Genomic DNA, 14,803 nt, shown 5'->3' with positions numbered 1-14,803 from the left:
AATGATAGAAAACTGTAATTTATGTTAGGGTTTGAAAATATTACAGAGTCATCATGTAGAAATCTACAATTAAGTTAAAAAATTTACCACAGTAGCATGCCGCAGTAGAGTCATCTCTAGGATCAGAAACAAATTAATCGAGGGTGAAGATCAACCTTAACGGAATTTGTTTTAGAAGACTGACATGTGTCTGTACCTCGGAATAAAATGCAAGTTTTATCGGTGTATCACTTGTATCAGTGTTAATACATTTTTCCAGTAGGTTTTCTAAAATTCTGTCATTGTTGAATATTGTAGTTTTGATCGCTAACAATTCTTTGTAAACAAGTAAGGTCCAATTATCATTAGATATTCGTATACCTAGTTCCTTTTTCATGAAACAATATTCCAATTGTGTTATTAATAGGAGTAAGATGAATTTGGTACTGGGCGATTGAAAAGAGTCCATAAAATCTGTAAATGAAAATTATTCAAAATAAGGTTCTAGTCTGTCAAAATTTACTTTGGAAGTTTGGTTAGTTTTGAGGTTTAGGATAATTGCGGAATTTGTAAAGAGTTCTTGAATTTCGAGAGATCCATTAAAAATATTTTCTTATTTTGATCTAATTTGGGATTCTTTTACATAAATTTTGATACCAATTTTAAAATTAGGTCGTTGTGCTGAAATATTTTCGTCAAATCTTATTTTCGCCTGTTCTTTCCGTCTTTCTGCCTTTGCTCTGGCTACTTTGTAAAAGTATTCCATACGATTATTTAGATCTCTAATATATTTAGTCATCAGTGTTTTTTGATTATATAAAGTTTCTGGTGGTCTTTCTGCAGTATGTCCAAATATAAGTTCGTATGGTGTAAAACCATGAGTCTTATTTTTCCTGTTGTTATAGCATATTGTTGCATACAGGAGTATGGTGAAGGGATGATCTTTGGGGTTTTCGGCTTGATTTTCTCGAATCATTTCTGATAGTGTAGCATGAAATATTTCTACATATCCATAATATCGTAGATGGTTAACACTAGAAAATGTTCGTTTTATGTCATTTAATTTGCTCAGATCATTAAGTATAGCATTCTCAAATCGAGTCTTATTTTAACCTTTGTAGAGTGCCGATGTGTTAAAAATAATTTTCTTTGTTAAATAATAATTAACATTTATCTAATTCTCATTAAAATCTAATTATCGCTTAACCCTGCGGTGCACGGGTTGGGTCTGTCAGGCCCATTCAGTTCTTCTAATATCTCTATTCGGTCAGCGAGTCTAAGTACGGTCCTGACGGTCTAGGTACCTTCGTCAGCATAGCTAGCTATAATCCCTCAGTTACAAATGCGCATTGAAGCAATAGTGTCGATGATATATCTGTTTTCGTTCTCTCAGACCCAACCCGTTCCTTAATGTAAGTTTTTTTTTTTATGAAAGTACAAAACAAAATTTGCAGTGTATTGTTTTTAGAGCTTAGCAAATCAATGTATTCTTACGAGAGAGAGGCAAAACATTTGCAACGTCTCAACGAAGAAGTTGCAACCGACGAGGAAGAAAATTATGAAGATTCAGATTCCGATGAGTCTATAGTTGGCAACTTCGAACATTAAGATGCTAATCATAACTCAGAGTCTGAATTGGATTTATCAGACAGCGAATTAAAAGTACAAGAATGTATTCCACAAGGTAAGGCAAACCAACACCTTTATTACAATACCAAAGATGGAATGAAATGAAATAAGATATGCGGATCACGAAATGTTAGATCTAGACGAGAAAATATCATAACAAAACTTCCTGGAGTAATTCATGAAGCGAAAAGTTGCAAAACTGAAAAATAATGCTGGGAACTGTTTTTTAATGACAAAATTATAAAACATATTGTTGAATGTACTAATGTATTTATCGAGCATGTGTTCGTGAGATATAAAGACAGTTCTGATGCGAGGCTAACAAATATATGTGAACTAAAAGCTCTGATTGGTCTGCTTTACTTAGCTGGAGTTTACCGGGGAGGTAGAACTTCAATTTTTGAGTTTTGGGATTTCGATTTCTTATGAAGTGCTTACGCCTAGATGATATTCGTACAAGGAACAAACGGACACAAGTAGACAAACTTGCAGCAGTTAGAGTCGTATTCAAGGATGTAGTTGAAAATTTTCAAAAATATTATACCATTGGCCAATATGTCACTATCGATGAGATGCTTTTAGGCTTTAGAGGTCGCTGTAGTTTTAGAATGTAAGGTCCACATTCTATCAGTTCTGCAGTCAACGATGTGGTTGAGCGGCTTTGCAAACCAATCTCCAGATAAAACCGGAATGTCACAATGGACAATTGGTTTACATCAATTGAACTCGCACAAAACTTACTAACAATTGTAGGCACCCTACGGAAAAACAAAAGGCATATCCCAACCGAATTTTTAATGAACAATAGACCGCCAAAATCAACTATGTTTGGATTTACCAAAGATATGACAATATTGTCCTATATACCAAAACCAAAAAAACATGTTGTTCTTTTGTCAACCCTACACCATGATGACCAAATCGATCCGACCACGGGTGACGAAAGTAAACCTGAAGCAATAATGTACTATAACTCTACGAAAGGTGGTGTGGACACCGTTGATAAACTTCGAGATTCCTATACTGTCGCAAGAAATACAAAACGCTGCCCCATGGTCATCTTTTATCCATTGCTTGATGTTGCTGCAATAAATGCATTTGTGATACAGAAAAGTAACACACCGGATCTACAAACAAGCAAAAGAAGAAGATTTTTTTTTTTAAAGAACTAGGTCTTCAGTTAGCGATGGACAATATAAAAGCAAGAGCTCAATCTCCTCCTTTGGGACGAGATATAAGAGAGCTTGCTGCTAAACTCTGTGGTGTTGGACCAGTAGAAGCACCTTCGGAATTGCAAAATAAAAGGGGGCGTTGTGCTTTTTGTAGAGATCGTAAAACTCTCTACATGTGTCACTACTGTAAAAAATTTATTTGTAGCATACATGTAGTATAAAAATTTATTTATTTATAGCAGTTCATTTTTTGATGTACATGTAAGTTGTCTTTAGTAGTAGTTCTAATATATGCAACGCAAACCTTTTGTTACAAAATTAAACATTAAAAATTCTTAGTTTAATTTTTGGGCTTCTCAGACCCAACCTTCCTTCGTGTATCAAATTATCACCCGTGCACCGCAGGGTTAATAGGTATTTTAGGTGATTCGAACCAAATTTGATATTTTGATAAAATTATCCAGCTTTATAAAACATAAAATATTTTATAAGTGCAATAAATAAATTAATTAGTGGGTGATAAGCTTAAAAAATGGCCGATGAATTACCCCTGGACAAGGGTGGAACAGTGGAAAGATGGTAAAAATACAACTGATAAAGATAAGGACACACCTTTAGATAGCAAGTAAAAAAGTAAGGTTTTCAATCTAAAAAAAACCAAACCTGTATTCAGATTTTGTCTACGTATTTATTGAAAATACCAATAATGAAAATATAGGTAAATTACATCCTATGGCAGTCGGTCATATTTTACATAAAAAATTAAATATTCAAAATATTGTAAGAATTGATAGAGCAGGCAAAAACATAATTAGGGTTCATTTAAAAACAATTAGAGAGTCCAATAAACTAGTGGCTAATGATCAATTAAAAAACGAAAATTTAATTGCTTATATTCCAAATAATTTATTATCGAGGAAGGGTGTTGTTAAGAATGTTGATACTTTTTCTGACGAGCAATATCTTTTTACAAATTTTCTATCTGCGGTAACTACTACTGAGATTCGGAGAATCAAGCGAAAAATTATTTCTGATGGAGAAACAATATTTGTCCCTCGACAAACAGTCATAGTTACATTCAAGGGTAACATGTTACCCTTAAACATCTCGATTAATTCTGTATCTTGTCTAGTTGAACCTTATATTCACAGTGTTACACAATGTTACCGGTGTCTTAAATATGGTCACGTAGCGAAGCAGTGTCGTAACACAGTGGCTCTTTGCATAAACTGTGGTAAAACAAAAGATGAAACTCATTCATGTCGAGATCCACAGGATAATTGTTGTATTTATTGTAAAACAAATTCACATAAATCTATCTCTAAATCTTGTCCAACATATATAAAACACAGTGAAATAAAAAAGAAAATGGCTGAGGAGAATTTAACTTTTACGGAAGCAAGAAATTTAAATAAAACATCATATGCTTCAACATTAAAAGTTAACAATAAATTTCAAGCTTTACCTTATTTATCAGAGGAAGAGTTTCCCCCTTTGCCCACACGAAGGCCAAATACCAAAAATCCTAGACAACCTTTTTCATCGCAGTCAACTAATTCTATTATCTTACAAACAGGGCGAAATCACAACGCTTTAACTCAAATCGAGTCAGTTAACAGAAAGCGAAAAGCCACATCCCCCCTTCAAATATCAAATCCCCCTCCAACGTTCGCATTTAATTTTGGATCCGATAAACCTATTAATATACCATCAAGAGAAAATTTTGAATCTGATATGTCAAATGAATTTATTAAAGGATTTTTTACGGTCTTTCACAAAGTACTAAGTGAAGTAAAATCTTTTGAAGAACTCTCAGCCATCAATGTAAATTTTATTAAAAATATTGCGTTTAATTGTAATGAAACTATACCTGATGATGACGACATATTCTAATCTTAACCAATTAAAAATTTGTCAGTGGAACGCACGTTCCGCTGTATCCAATAAACATAGCATAGTAAAAATATTATCAGATTATAATGTTGATATTGCTCTTATATCAGAAACATGGTTTAAACCAAAAGTAACTTATACATTTTATGGATATTCTATTGTGCGAAAGGATAGGATAGATGGTATGACGGGTGTCGCTATTCTTATAAAAAATAATATCAGCTTCAAAGAAGTATTTCTTAATAATGTAGTAGATGGTAATGGTATGCAAATCTGTGCAGGAGAAATTTTTGTTTCTAAAATCTTATCTATTAATTGTATTTCTGTGTATTGTCCTCCAAATGTTTCAGTTACTGTACACAATTTTTGCAATCTTTTTAATGATATAAATGGTACATCAATAATTGCAGGAGATTTTAATGCGCACCATGACCTATGAGGCTCATATAAAATAAATTAATCTGGGAAAAATATGGTAAATGCATTAAATCAAAATAACCTGGTAATTTTAAATGATGGGTCACCTACAAAAATATCTCGGTCGGGTCAAAATTCTTCTGTCGATTTAAAACTAGTATCTCCAGATATCGCGGATAAAACTAACTGGACGGTGGTAAAAGATACTCTTGGATCGGATCATTTTCCCATTCTTATGAAACTTAGTCTATTGAGGGAACAGTTTAGCAACATAATACAATCAAAAACCAAATGGAACACTAGAAAAGCTAACTGGATGGAATAGGAACGAATGTGCATTTTATATTTTAGTAATAAACCACAACTACTAAATGTAAATGATAAATATAAATATTTTATGGAAGGCATTGAATATGCTGCTACATGTTCAATTCCAATCAATAAGCCTTGTAAAAGATCTAAACTGTCACCACCTCCTTGGTGGGATGATGAATGTGATAAAGTCGTTCGTTATAGAAAAGAAGCTTTAAATAATTATATCAACAATAGTAATATAGAAAATTATATACAGGTTAAAGAAAAAATGGCAACATCAAAAAAAATTTTAAAAAACAAAGCTAAGAGTTACTGGATTAACTACTGCGCTAAACTTAACAAAAATACTCCGTCTAAGGAAATATGGCAACAGGCAAAAAAATGCAAAGAATTCCCGCACCTAAGCCTAAATGTAGTAACTATGACTGGATAGAAACTTTTTTACAAAATATCACACCATGTTCATCAGATCAGGAAGTAAAGGATTTAATAGATAATACAGATGTTCAAAATGATATATTTAATTATCCTTTGAAATTTACGGAACTATAATTTGCATTAAAAAGTACCAGTAACACAGCTCCAGGTATGGATCAAGTTACATACGATATGTTGCGGAATTTACCAACTGTCGGTAAATTATTTCTTTTGGAAATTGTTAACGATATTTAATTATATAACGCTGTCATTGAGGAGTAGAAAAATGTTTTAGTTGTACCATACCCCAAACCACACAAAAATCCCAACCTTGCAGAGTCTTACCGGCCTATATCCTTGTTGTCCTGTGTTGACCTGAAAACTTTTGAACGGATTATTAAACACCGGTTAGAATTCCATTTGACAAGCACTGCCTTTTTTCCGTTGGAACAATTTGGTTTTAAAAAGGGGTTTATACTATTGACGCAGTTTCTTATTTAACAACAGACATTCAGTTTTTTCAAATAACTATTACTTAGGTGCTGCATTTCTCAATATAAAAGGTGCCTACGATGCAGTTAATATCATTATGTTAATAGAAAAATTGCTTCAGGCAGATGTTCCTGAGAGAGTGTGTAATGTCTTATGCAATCTTTTATCACAAAGAAAAGTTTATGTAAGGTCAAATAACAATTCTGTAATAGGTCCCAGACGATCATCCACAGGTTTACCACAGGGCTCCGTTATTTCTCCCCTTTTGTTTAATATTTTTACAAAAGAAATATACGAGGAAAAAAATAATTATAATATTATACAGTTTGCTGATGATTTGGTCGTTTATAATGCTAATAAAAAATTAGAAGTAGGCATAACTGAGCTCACGTCACATATACAACTAACTACTTTGAAATTTGAATCGTTAGGTTTTTCTTTAACCCCTAAAAAATCTAGTGGTACCATCTTTACAAGACATAATCTACACAATATTGATAACATAAATGTAAATGGTACCTTATATCCAGTATCAAATAAGATAACTTATCTTTGAATTATTCTTGACAAGAAGCTTAGCTGGAAACCATTTATACAAAGTATAGAATCAAAATGTTTAAAAGGCATAAATTTTTTAAAATTCATAAGGAGAACCTGGTGGAGAGCAGATCCACAATCGTGTTTATCTTTTTACAAAGCCTTTATTAGGTCCATCTTGGATTACGGATGTACGTAATATGGATCAGCTAGTCCTTACATTTTAAAACGACTGGAAATAATTCAAAATATTTCCCTAAGACTCTGTTTGGGTGCAATGTGTTCAACGCCTATGGAACCACTTCGGATTGAAGCACTAGAACCACCATTATTTTTACGAAGGGGGTGGTTAACAAAAAAATTATTATTAAGTCTTTTTTTTAAACCGTACTCTGTTAGATAAAATAGCCTTATTAAATAACCACGATTTAACTAACCCGTACTGATCAAAAAAACCTTCTCCTCCATTATGTATGGCTCTTAGAAATACAAGTAATTATAATAGTGATTTAAAAAGAACTATTGCCGACAAAAAATCTGAATTCTTCGATATGTTGGAACCACTAGAAATTAATATTCCTGTATATAATGAAAATTTGTTGATAAGTAAAAATATATTAAGCGCCTGCATATCAAATCTGTCAGATTTTCTGGAAATATATACCGATGCATCAAAACAAAATAATGGTACGGGATGTGCATTCTATATACCATCAACAAACGTTCAAAAAAATTCTAACTGAATAATAATACTTCCATTTTTTTGTACAGAAGCGATTGGTATTATTAAAGCCTGCGATTATGTCGAAAAAAACAAGTTGAAAAAATACATTTTTTGAGTGACTTATCTGTTCTTAAATGTATCGCTAACTCAATTAATGTGATGGCTACTAATACAATTTCTTTTATTAGAGAATTAAAAGCAAGAATACATAAATTAAAAAAAAGTCATTGTCAGTCACAATGAATTCTTAATGGGTGTTCCATAATGCTGGAAAACAGTAGTGGTGTATTAGCTGCTATTACTGCCTTTTTGTCATCTAAAGAATAGGCTTGTGTGAATTTCGTTAATTCGTCACGAATAGTTAAAGCATAGTTTCTAGTGGGGTATTCGAAACTATCTATATTAATTCTTTCGAATGGTCTCTTTGGAGTTTCTGTTATACTAATGGTTCTCTTAAGTTTTTTTCTGTAAATCTTAACCTTTTGGCAAATTTTACATGCTTTTATAAATTTTTCGATATCTTTTGTTAGGTTCTTCCAATTGTATTTCTCCTTTATTCTTCTGACAGTTTTGTTTATTCCTCGATGTAAATTGTTTTTGCCACAATGGTAATGATCTATAATTTGAGGGATTTCGTCTTCGCTGGCTGTTTTAATTATATTTTGACAGATTCTTAATTTTATTGCTTTGTCAGCATAAATATAAGAAAATATCTCTATAATAAGTAGTTCGAGATTATTTTCGACACAATAAGTTTTTCATTCGTCGAATTGGTCTTTATTTGCGAAAAGTACGAGAAACAGATGTGATATTACTCGTTCAGGATCAAAAAGTAATGGTATAATAAAATATTTTCGGTCTTTTACAGTTTTACTGGACACAATATTAATTCTTCGGTTACTTTATTTTACATTTTTCTCAAATATGTATATGGTTCATTATTTTCTCGTAAAGTTCCTCAAGTTTATTTTACCAGAAAAAGGTAACAATTTTATGAGATTTACCTAGTAATTCCGTATTTGACGTTTCAATTTTATAATAATCGATTATCGGTTTGGTACTATACAAATCGATACACTTGACAAGTTCTTCGGATATCCTTTCTATATTTTCTTCATTATCGTCTTCCTCGTCTCCTTATCGCCTTCCTATTGGGAAATTGTCTCTTGTCGTATTAACTGCGATATTTGTTGTCATTCGGTTTATATGATCGTTTCATTTCTTACCCAGTCGTTCATGTTTTCTACCTTGCATGCACATCGTATATCGGTACTTCTAGCTCTGTCCCATAGTGTTTTACCATAAATTTTTCTAAGATATTTTGTCTCTGCTGTTTCTAACATCCTTTTCTCCTTTCTGTGCCGGGTCGTGTTTCTGCCGCGTATGTCATTATTGGTCTGATGACTGTTTTGTAAATTCTGCCTTTCATGTCTTTCCCGATATTCTCTTGATCTTTAAACTTCTGTTTCGAGCTTTCCGTAGGTAGATAATGTGATGCCTTAATATTTAAACTCCATCATTTGTTCTATTATCCATCTCCATCTCGTCCAGCTCTAATAGTATCTATAATATAATCTAAGTACATTTGCTGTTATAGCCATGCATTTTGTCTTTTTTGGAGAAATGAACATGTTAAATTTTCTGGTGGTTATATTTAGTTGTTGCGGCATACGTTATAATTCATCTTCACTTTGAGAGAGTAGTATTACGTCGTTTACATAGCAGATTATTTTAAGTTGTTTTGCTTCCATTTGGTATCCTTTTTCAGTTCTTACTTTTTTATTACTTCATTTACAATCAGGTTAAACAATGGAGGACTCAGGGAATCTTCCTGTCTTCTCCCATTGCTAGCTTCAATATGGTCAGTTAGTTCTTCTTCTACTTTTACTTTTATCGTGTTGTTTTGGCAGATGTATTCGATCGTTTTAATTATTCTTAAAGGTATTCTTTTTGCGTACGGTACCTGGATAACGTCCTTTAGCCGGTCAAATGATTTCTTAAAGTCCACGAATCATATGTATGTCGGTTTGTTGTATTCTAATGATTTCTCTTGCACTTGCCTCATTATAATTAAAGCGTCGGTGCATGATCTTCACGACCTAAAACCTTGTTATTCTTTTGCTAGTGGTATTATTTCATTTAGTTTATCTGAGGTAGGTTTAGTTTAACAGAGGTAGTAGGATGCTTGATGATGATGAATCTTCTCTATTATTCTTTTTCTGTATAAGTATTCCTTGGATTCGGTTTTTAGTCCTTCGACTCTGATTTTTGTTTGTGATAAAGGCGCTCTCTTGGGTGTGAATTAGTTCATGATGATTCTTATTTTACATATTACTAGGATATGGTCGCTACCTGCATCTGCTGAGTTGAGGCATCTTACGTCAATTATTTTTGATGAATGTATATTTCTGTTGGTTATAACGTAATCTATCAAATAGTTTTGTTCACGGGTGTTATTTAATGTATATTTGTATTAGTTTTTGTGGTCAAAAAATGTGTTGTTTATTCTAAGTTCGTTATTCGTCCGTAAGTTAGTATCATTAGTTCTTCATTTTCGTTTTAACATTCTCGTTATGTTTTCGGTTAATTTCGAGTATTACTTGATTGCCTATTCGAGCGTTAAAATCCTCCAATATTATCATCATACCTCTGACTTGATCCGTTACTTATTGTAATTCGTCATAAACCATTTTCCTTGCCCGTATACTCCGATGATGTTCAGGTCTTTCTTCTCCATTCTGGTGTTTGCTGTTACAATTTTTTCTGATATGTATTGACACTCGTTGATTTGATTTTGGTATGGTTAGTGTATTAGTAAGGCTAAACCTTCTTTGGCTCTGTAATGGAGCCATTTTTTTTTAATTGTATGGCTTTTTATAACTTACAAATCTTACATGGCACCCAATATTTATTATTCCTAAAATCTACTAAGAATAACTCATTCTAGGCCAGACTAGTTTCGAGTCCTCCTTATGCATTCTACTCGCGTCCAGAAAAGTCTCTTATCTTTATATAGTCTGATTTTGTTCAATTTTTGTTTTGTGTGCTTACAGCCACAATATTTTTTATAAGTCTATGCTTTAGCATTTGCTTCTTCACAGGAGGATTAATTCGTGTAATTAGTGCCCCATATCACGCTGATGATCTATAAAGGCTCCCTATCATCAAAGCGCTTGTCGTGTGAGAATCCTCGATACAAGGACTTCCACACAAAATCCTACTCCAATTCCCGCTGTCGCTAGTGACATCATTGAACTGTATTGTTTTGTCGGGACTCGAGTTCCCGATCTGGGCTATGCCAAGTTCAGCGACTCGGAGCTCGAGGATGTGGGCTCCCCTTGCTCATTTTGTTGGTTTTTGTTTGTGGTTGCGCTTTCTTTAAATACATTTAATATTATTATATGCTTCAGATATAGGTAAGGAGGAAGAAACTAAATTTTTCTACAGTACATTACAAGATCAGATAAATACAATTAATATACGTGAAAAAGTCATAATATTAGGCTACTGAAACGCAATAATAGGGAACGAAGTATTAAAAGAAAGTGCATCAAACAAAGTTTCAACGAAGAGGCAATAAATCGCAATGAAGAAGCACTAATTAATTTTTTCGGCCAGAATACCTTGAGAATAAATAACACTTTCTTTTTACATAAACTATAACACAAATATACATTTACAAACATCCAAGCACATAAACCAACTCTACACTATATATTAACGGGCAAAAAATACACCTTAAATAGGTATTAGATATCAGAACATTAACATCACCTTATATAATAATGTAAAACTTAGGATCAGACCATATTATGGTTTTATGGAAAATCTTAATAAAAATACCACTAAGGAAAAATTACCGCCAAAATATATGGAAAAAATTAATATCGAGACCTTAAAAGACGAAACAACTACATCATCATCGATGGCTACATCAAAGTTGATTGAAAGAAAAATTTAGAGAAAACGGCATATTAGAACATATTAGAAGAAAATAAAGTAGATCAAAGATAAAAACAATAAAAAAGAACAGAATATCCGCTGCTAATCGAAGCAAGGAATCACGTAAGCTTAATGTAAATGGTGAACAGAACCTCATACGGAAGTTAACCAATGAAATTAAAACTTTCGCCTATGAAAAACGAAAGCGTGTATCCGCTATCAGAGTAATAAGAAACCCATAAATTAGCAATACTATGTAACCACACGGAATAATGTCAAATGGCAAATCTAAAGAAAAAGAAATCTAAAGAGGGAATATTGGTCTAAATTCATAAAAGAAATGGAACGTGATTTATACTGTGCACAACGAAAAGTGTGAAAGATAGTAAAGAGAAGGAAAAAAGCTATTAACGAGTTAAACAGTATACATGGAGAACGATGAAAAAAGTACATAAAAGAGCTTTACAAGGAAGAAGATAGAGAGATCGAAGAAGAAGGTCCGGATACGATTACAAATGAACTACTAAAATATGGAGAAAGAGCATTAACAGAAAATATTACGAAATTATTCCAAAAGATCCTTGAAATAAAATGCATACCAAAGAAATGAAAATCAAGTATAACGATTCCTATACATAAAAAATGGGTACAAAAATGCCCACCCAACTATCAAACTATTACGTTCGATACATACAAGCTATCCGCATACAAGGTACTAAAGCAGCATTTGTATCAGGATGCCTACGAGTCGTGATATGAAGAAATAAGAACATAAGGATAGAATGAAAAACGCACATTTATAAGAATTGTGTACAACCGATATTAACCTATGCTATAGAAACAAGAGCAGAAACAACAATTAAAAAGAAATCCTAATAACAACAGAGATGAAAACACTAAGGGCCATAGCAGGTAAAATTTTAAGAGTAAAACTTAAATCCCTAATACACAAATCAAAAACATGTGTAAAGTTCATAGAAGCTTATCGTCAGATGGAGACGTCAAAGAAGAGATGAATAGAACCAATATATTAACAGAATGAAAAGAGAGAGAGTCTTGTCCAAATAGTAAGCGATGAAAAACCAGAAGTTAAAAAGACCTCTCCATCTTTTAGGGGGTAAAAGACCCCCTAAAATATAGAGAGACTGCTGGCAATCAACATCGCAAATTAAATCAGACCGGAAACAACAGGCCTTAAGGCCTATCATACTAAAAAGAGTAATTTCTGTATTTTAATAATTTTTGGTGCTCGATGCAATTTTTTAGGGTTATTGTGGTTTTTTTGAGAGAGGTAGAGAAAAATATACCGTCAATTGGTAAATTTACCAGTGCTTTGTGTCGGGTTTTCTTTAGTTGATAGAGCTGCGATTATCTAGATTTTATATGTGAGCAAGTATTTGCTGTTTTGCTACTTTTTGCTTCCATCGATGGAACTGGAACGTATCATATCCTATTATCACTCGCAGTATCGAGCTTGGATAGTTCTCTAGCTCATCATATTGCTACCTTTATTTATTTCAGTTCACTGAACAGTAAACGTTCAGCAACGTATCTGGGTATATTTGCAGCTTGTCTGAGGCTGTTGTTTTGGGCTGCTTTTATCCTCCTTTTGTTGGAGCTACTTATGTGTCCCCATACGAGAAATGTATATGTAATTATTGATAGCATCATACTGTTGATAAATCTTAGTTTTGTATTTATTCTTTATTTGTCTAGTTTGCTCCCTCTACCTGTGAGTCCTCTTATTGCAGCTGTAGCTGTTATTTTTTTGTAAATGTTATGTTCACGTGCTGCGTAAATATTAAGTCCTTGGTCCATTATGACTTCGGTATATTTCGTTTCTCTTTTCCATTCGATGGGATTGCTTTGCACTGTCAGGTGTTCTTCTGGGTTTTCTCTTCTCTTTTTGAAGATACACACTTGTCTTTTTTTTTAAGTTTATAGCTATTTCCAATAAATACTCCATTCTTCTTTTATGTTATTCAATACTGTATGTAGAATATTTACGGCTATATCTAAGTTTATACGTTTTTTCGCAATCGCTGTATCGTCTTCATAAAGGCTGAGTAGTGTTCCTGGTATTCTTGGGACATCGGCGTTGTATATTGTGTACAGTAGGTGTGGCATAACCCCTTTGTTCCCCTTCGGCCTCCAGAGCTCCATGTACAGATAGGACTTGTCCTATTGGGACCCTGGTTGTCCCAGTTCAAAAAGATTTTGTATTGGATATACATTTTTTAGAATTTGTATAATAATCTTTTTTTGAAAACAATTTTCAGAATGAAAATCGAAAAGTTAAACATTCATTAATTAAGATTATGATTTTCATTAAAACCATTAATTGTGGCTTAATTTCTATATGAACATAATATTTAAACGAAGAGATCTCTGTGTATTGTTTGTCGATAAGTCTATCTATTATGTATTCTATTCGTCTAAGTACTTATAGTTTGCTGGAGTACTATGCTCTAAAATCAAACTGAGCTTCTGGGATTAGTCCTGGCCTGTCTGTTTTTATTTGGAGTCTGCTTAGTATGACACTTTTTAAAATCTTGCTGATTGCTGAAAGTGAGCTAACCGGTCTGTAGATCTGCGGAAAGGTATTCTTCTCCTGGCTTCTAGACAATGATGACATGGACTTCATTCTATCCGTTTAGAAAGAGCGGGTATCTAAGTATCGCATTTGTTATGTTATATAAAAACACAAATCCTCTCGCAGGTAGACACTTTAGAGCTCTGGATGTGACTTTATCTGGACTATGTGCTTTTCTTGGTGAATTATTTTTGATTAGTTCACCTTTTTCCCATGGAGACGTGGGTATGATTATTCCGTCCGGTTCTTTGGGTAGTTCTTGGTGTATTTCGATTCCTTTAAAGCAGTATTCGTCTTCGTCTTGACTAAATTGGTCAGAAGTGCAGTTCGTTTATAGCTAGAATTAGGCAAAAGCATAAATAAATTTACAACTTTAAATAAATATTTAAAGAAAAATAGGCCAGCCATTAAACCATTCAAAGATACACCCTTTATTTTGATTATTTGCTAAGTGTTACCATATACTTCGATTAACGTTATTTTTTTGTATCTGTATTGTATCTTTATTTGATTCCTTTATGTTAACTAAATTATGTTTTCATTGTACATATTGTATATAAATTTAATATCTACAGCTGTCAGAAGTTAAAACCCGTCTAGTATATAAATAAATTAAGGAGAGATTTAATTATGTTTTACGTAATGTAAGTGACGGGAAGTTTAATATAATAATAAAATGGGACTAAGCAGTAT

The sequence above is a fragment of the Diabrotica undecimpunctata genome, chromosome 6, assembly GCF_040954645.1.
Source record: "Diabrotica undecimpunctata isolate CICGRU chromosome 6, icDiaUnde3, whole genome shotgun sequence".
Classification (NCBI taxonomy): domain Eukaryota; kingdom Metazoa; phylum Arthropoda; class Insecta; order Coleoptera; family Chrysomelidae; genus Diabrotica; species Diabrotica undecimpunctata.
Note: the sequence above shows the minus strand (reverse complement) of the source record.